Here is a 6,340-nt window from a genome sequence, read left to right as displayed (position 1 = left end):
CTGTAGTCCCAGCTACTCGGGAGGCTGAGGCAGGAGAATCACTTGAAGCCGGGAAGCGGAGGTCGTGGTGAGCCAAGATTGTATCACTGCACTCCAGCCTGGGAAACAGAGGGAGACTGTATCTCAAAAAAAAAAAAAAAAAAAAAAAAAAAGAAAAAGAAAAGAAACTTTGGCTTTTATCAAGAGGGCAAACTGAATAGACCTCATAATTTTCATAGATAATTAGATTAGTCAAAAAAATTTTAATAAAAATAAAAAATAGTATTGTATTTAAGAATGGGATAGAAAGATAATTTGATGAATTAGAGTAGTTAGTACTTAGCACATACAATATGTTAGGCTAGATTCTAAACCACTTAGACATTTATGGACAGAATATCTAACAGAGTAAAATAAATAACACAAAGACTCATTGGCAACGACGAATTGACATATTTTCAATCTTATTAGATGATATTAAAACCATTAACAAATGTACTGTTTGGTTTCATAATAAAAAAGAATGTTAAATAACTTCATTAAAAAGTTTAATTACGCATATAGATAAATGGGCAGCATTTTGACCAGTAGACAGAGGATACACATTTTCAAAAACAAGACAAAATTATTTATTTTTTGGGGGGAGTGAACAGTTTGATTATCTGGGGATATACCGGGATCCTCCCCCTGGGAAGTGGGGGTCTTCCACTGGTTACCCCGCCAGTGCTCCAGGGGGCGCCAAGCGATTCCGTGCTGCGCTCGCCTGGGGGCCAGGCCTTGGAGGAGGCGAACTGCGCCGGAAGCAGCTGCCATGGGGTCCTCAGCGCCCGCTCAGACCTGCTGCCGCGGGCCTCCTGGTGCTTCTCAGGCTCCCACCGAGTCTGCGTCTCTGCGGGGCAGTGAACCTTGCCCAGAACCTTTTCCTCACAGCGCAGTTTGACGCAGGTCAGGCATTTCTGCTTCCTCGCCTCGGGCTGGACTTTGCACTTGGGTTTCTTCCAGTCCTGCCTCCGGCCGCTTTTCTGTCTGCCGGAGTTTAAATTCCAGCTTCACATGTCCCAGCTGGAAGGGCGTGCCCAGGGCGTGTCCACACTGGTCTCCCGGAAGGCCCGCTGCCCGGGCGGGTGCTTGCAGATTCCTCCAGGGTCCCCTGCAGGCCCCGCCGGCGCCCCACGCGCCCACCCACGCGGCCAGCGAGATCCGCAGCCGTCTCAGGCTACCGTGTGACCCTGGCCCTAGGAAGCGCGTATGCGCCCCTTAGTTCTCCCAGCCGCTGAGAGCCACCTCCTCCCCCGCCCCCGGGGGGGGGGGGGGGGGGGGGGCATGCCCGCAGAACGCTGGGCAGAGGCGAAGGAACCGGGAAATGTCCCTTTCTCCACACTGACCTTGGGGTCTGCCGGGTCCTCTCCACTCCCTCCCGCCCTTCCCGCGCTGTTCCCTGGGGCCCGCAGTTTCAGCAAAGTTCCCTGCCGCGCCAGGAAGCCGTCCTGGTGCCTATTCTCACCCTTCCTCCTTTTCTGGCCCGTTCTGTCTCCCTACTGGGTCTCCAACAGGAGCCCCTCTCTGACCGCTTCTCCCTCCCACCCCCCGCCGAATCTGCGGCTCCCACGGGGTATCCCCAATCCCCGGGTCAGCCACACGAGATTATTTTCAATGGGAAGATTTGAATACCACTGAATTCAGGAAAGCAGGAATCCATCTGCTCATATTTTAAATAATTTTGAAACCATAATAGCAACTATCAGTTTAAAGTTTAACCAAAGTTCAGAATACCCACCATTTTACCAGAAAGAAAACAAAACAAAACAAAAAATCTGTTATAACTAACCTACGAATTCAGTAATTTTGAAATTTTGAAATTTGAAAAGCTGCACATTTTATTCTTTTTAATCAATTGTTTTTATTCAAAAAGGTTTTTTATTCTTTTTGATCAGGGACAATTTCCTTTTTGACAGGATACAATATTAACATATGTCCCGTGGACACGTAGATTGGGTAAACTCAGGGGGTGTTCTGGAACCCATGTCCCTGTGTATACAGAGGGACAACTGCAGCTTTTTAAAAGTTTGTGTCCTGCCTTGTCCTAAAAAGGCTCCAAGGTGGATGCAAAATCATTTCATTTTTAGTTTTGTTGGTGGGATATTGCTGTTCATTCTTCTTTGTCTAAAATCCTGAGTGAAAAGAGTTAGTGCTTCAGGAACAAAGCCACAGTCTGGAAGCATATTGAGATATCCACCTTTTCTTCATGGTTTCACAAAAGGTCGTGATCATATTTCATTCGGTTGAACCGTAGGAAACTGCCAATATTTGCTGTTTTTGGCCTACAAAATGGCAAGTTCATATGATATTAAAAACAAAGGCTTCCTGGATGGGGAAAATAAGGAATCAATAAGAACCTGAAGTTTTCTGTCATGGCCTGTGGGTCACAGGTAAATAAACCTGCGTTGAGGGGACGTTGGCTGTTCAGTATTTTCCTTCTGTTTTGAGACTGTTGGAAAAAGGTCAGTTTGATTCTGCTGGGTCCCTGCACCTCGCCTTTGCAGCAGAGGGGACTTGCCATTTTACCTCTTGTCCCCAGAGTGCCCAGGAGGCTGATGCCATGTAGAAGACCTGCGGGTCGGTGAATGTGAACGGGCATCGGACACGCTGTGCACGTTGGGACACATGTGAGAAGCGTGTGCTTGCAGCAGGTCTGGGGTGAAGGCATGTTCCATCTCCTCTCCCTTCTCTGGCTTTGCAGGCCTTTGAAGTTGGTCCTGGAAAGTGAAATTAGTTAATGCTGATTAGCTCGAGGCCAAAGCCAGGATCAGGCTCATCCTTTCCTACAGTGTCCACAGCAGCAGGTCTTAAACTCCACATAACCGGAACCCGGAGAGTCGAGGTTGCGCCCTGCTTTGTGACTTGGTTGTGTGTGGTCTTGAGAAAGGGAACATGGGCTTTCTTGACTCTGAGGGGGCCGAAGAGACCTGCCCTTCACTAGGGGTGTGAAGCATTGGGCCTTCCCATCAGGAGGCAGCAGGGACTCGAGAAAGCCCCGCATGCCTTCCAGTTCCCTTATGTTGAAAAGGTTTGTACTTGGCCGTGCGGGATCATTTTGGGAGGTAAGTAGGGGGTTCATGTGGGGGTGTGCAGTATTCTTAGGTGTCAGGTGCGAAGTTGAATTTGTAGAAGCTGTGCAGATAGGAAAGGGCCTGGCGGGGAGTGCTGTTTACAGGGAGCCGATTTAACACGAGGTCTGCGCTCTCCCTGGGTCCGTGTCTGACCGGTGCCTCCTAGTCTGCAATGGGACGTTCATGTGACTCGGCGCCATCGTCCCACTCTGTGTAGACATCTGAGGATCTGTGCCCGGCTGCTCTGTTAGAGTGGTGATACTGAACTGAGAAACAGTGAACAAACCCTGAATTGGTTAGCACTGGTTCCACGGCCAGTTCTGCTGTGGTTGGAGTCATTCATAATAAAGTGTGCTGGACTCCTACGCAGAGCTCTGAATTTCAGAGACCCTTTAACTCGGCAGCTAACCAACTGCTTCCTTCAGAAGACATTTGAGTCCTCTTTACCTGCCAGGGTGACCCTGGGAGTTTGAAGATGAGTGAGACAAGCCCTCCCTGTCTTGTGGATTTTACTGTCCAGAGGGGAGACAGATGTGGATGGTGAAAGAGGCCCTATCAGAGGTCAGTGCACGTCGGTTTTATTTCTTCAGCACTTGTTGTGTTCAGGCGGTGCCCTGTGCCATGTGCAGAGCATCTGGGGACCCTGCCCATGGCATCCCAGGCACAGCTAGCATCTTTGCCACCTTCATGCTTGGTCTGAGTTTCAGGGAATGTACCGAGGACGGCTTCTGCCTTTGCTGGAGAGAGTTGGAAGTCAGGGCGTCTTTTCACAAGGAGATGATCGCCAGCTGATTCCTCAAGAAAGAGGTGGTCCCCACATGGGCAGAGCAGGGCAGCATGCACAGACCTGGGTGTGGGGTCCGGGACAGATGCATCTGCGTGGGATCTGCTGGGAGACAGCGGGGGTGAGGTGTGAAGGCAGTTGGAATTTACAGGGTAAATTATCATGAGGGTGATGCTGGGAAAACAGATAAAATCGGGACTCTCTGGGGTAAACGTGGACTTAGGGTTACCCTGGGCGTGGGTGTTTTCAGGCTCTGAAGGCAGAGATTTAGGAAACTAGGGCAGAGCTGAGCCCCAGAAGAGGATGAGACCACCTTGCGGGGATGTTGAATGATACAGGGGTGGAAACCCAGTGAATGTCCTGGGGTCGGTCCAGCAGGAAGGCAGCAGAGGAGACCGGTGCCCTCAAAGGCCCTGTGGGGCCTGCCTCTCAAAGTGCTGGGATTACAGGCATGAGCCACTGCTCCCTGCCGTTACTGGTAAAATTTCTAAGCTACTCTCTCTCATACCCACTCCCATATTTTTTTTTAAAACCAGGTTTATGGCTGTATTTTTTCCAAGGGAAACAAACAGTTACCTGTTTGAAGTACAAATGACACCGTGTTTAAAAGCCAAAAATGCCAGTTTGCACAGAAGTTTCCAAATACCCAGTTGGTTTGAGCCTTGCATTGCAGTGTCACTACCTGCTCTTAGATTTCTACACGACGTGTAGATAGCGAGGCGGGGACGGCTCGGACATCTTCAGGTTTTGATTCTACTAACTTGAGCTATATTTTCATTTATTTTGGCACACCTGTGGGTGTGGTGAGCAATGCCAGGGCATTTTGAAGTTTGTCAAAGGAACAGTTGGGAAAATGTTCATATTTTTAGCATTTTCATAGTAATAGTTATAATTTACAAAGAATTTATAATTGTGTAGTCATTATTTTGCTTTTTTCTAGATGTGCCCCTAAACAGGGTTGCTAACTAGAATTCTACATCACAGTAGATGTAGAATTCAGAACAGTACCCCTTTTGGAGCCGAAGCCTGTAATGGAGGAATTCTGCCTAGTCAGTTCACTTTAAGCGTGTTTAAAAGGTTTTCTTTATCCTTGTTGGCACCTGTGGCTATAGTTTGTTTTCACTGCTGAGGAATATTCCATGATGGAAACCGTAATTCATCTGTTTTCATATCGATGGACATTTGGATTATTTTGGGAGGGTGTGTACGTTTATTCAGCCTTCATTTTTTCAGGATTTTTTGTAGAAGATAATGTAACAGTGTAACATCCTCTGCTACGGAGCCAACATGAACCCTGATTACAGCCACACAGACTGGCACACAGACTCTCAGGCCTTGTTACCAATACACAGAACCATTTTCTCAAGTTGAAACACAGTAGCAGAACCTGAAGGCATGTGAATGGGTCCTCCGATCTTACACTTGGAATTCACTTTTTGTTACTATGTCTGCTAATTAGGAAGCATATGAATTATACAGAAATCTGAGAATGTGTAATTATATGGTTATAACAGAAAAAACCTTATTTAATACCCTAGAACACGTGGCTATGTTTTTCCCTCATGCCCCACCACTGTTTTCTTTGCTTGAAATGTGAAATGACACTTGAATACAGTTTTCTAGTGACTGTTTGTCTCACATAATTCTTCAGAGACAGAGGATGTAAAGCACATGGAGAATTTGTTTGTGGAATGTGATTTCCCGGTCGCCTCATTCAGGCCACCGCCGCCTTCCCCTCTGGCCGCCTGCACCGTGGGAAGTCTGAGGAGGTCCCTGTTTCATCCTCTGGAAGTTCTGAAAAGGAAGAAGAGGAGGGCGTGCAGGGTGTGGTACCTTTGTGTTGGTCCCTCAAGCTTTTATTTGGAGTCTTGGCTGCCTTGGTGGTTCCTGCCTTTATGTCTCTAGCTCGTGGCTTCATCCTTGTGTCTAACTCATAGGCAGACAGATGGATAGGGAAGTTGTATTCGGCCAACAGCTTGATCTTATTCTCAAGGCTCAAATCGACTGGGTATTTGGAAACTTCTGTGCAAATTGGCATTTTTGGCTTTTTAAACATGGTGTCTTATTTGTACTTCAAATGGGTAACTGGTTCTCTTGGAAAAAAATATAGCCATAAAGCTGGTTTTTTTTTTTTAAAAAAAATGGGAGTGAGTGTGAGAGAGTGGCTTAGAAATTACACCAGTAATGGCAGGGTGCAGTGGCTCACGCCTGTAATCCCAGAACTTTGAGAGGATGAGGCAGGTGGATCACCTGAGGTCAGGAGTTCGAGACCAGCCTGGCCAACATGGTGAAACCCCGTCTGTACTGAAAATTTGAAAATTATGCAGGCATGGTGATGGGCACCTGTAATCCCAGCTACTTGGGAGGCTGAGGCAGGAGAATCACTTGTACCCGGGTGGCAGAGGTTGCAGTGAGCCAAGACCGTGCCACTGCACTCCACCCTGGGTGACAGAGCAGAAAATCCATC

At 47.7% G+C, this 6,340-nt stretch overlaps 1 long non-coding RNA gene across 1 annotated transcript; it reads left to right on the top strand.

Annotated features, from left to right (window-relative positions):
• Positions 1-754: 754 nt before the first annotated feature.
• LOC116273102 lies at positions 755-6,002 on the top strand. The gene is made up of 2 exons (XR_004181583.1): positions 755-924; positions 2,273-6,002. It is a non-coding gene; the product is annotated as an uncharacterized LOC116273102 (long non-coding RNA).
• The last annotated feature ends 338 nt before the right edge of the window (positions 6,003-6,340 follow it).

Source organism: Papio anubis, unplaced genomic scaffold, assembly GCF_008728515.1.
Source record: "Papio anubis isolate 15944 unplaced genomic scaffold, Panubis1.0 scaffold361, whole genome shotgun sequence".
Lineage (NCBI taxonomy): Eukaryota > Metazoa > Chordata > Mammalia > Primates > Cercopithecidae > Papio > Papio anubis.
Note: the sequence above shows the minus strand (reverse complement) of the source record. Positions and strands in the feature narration are given on the sequence as shown.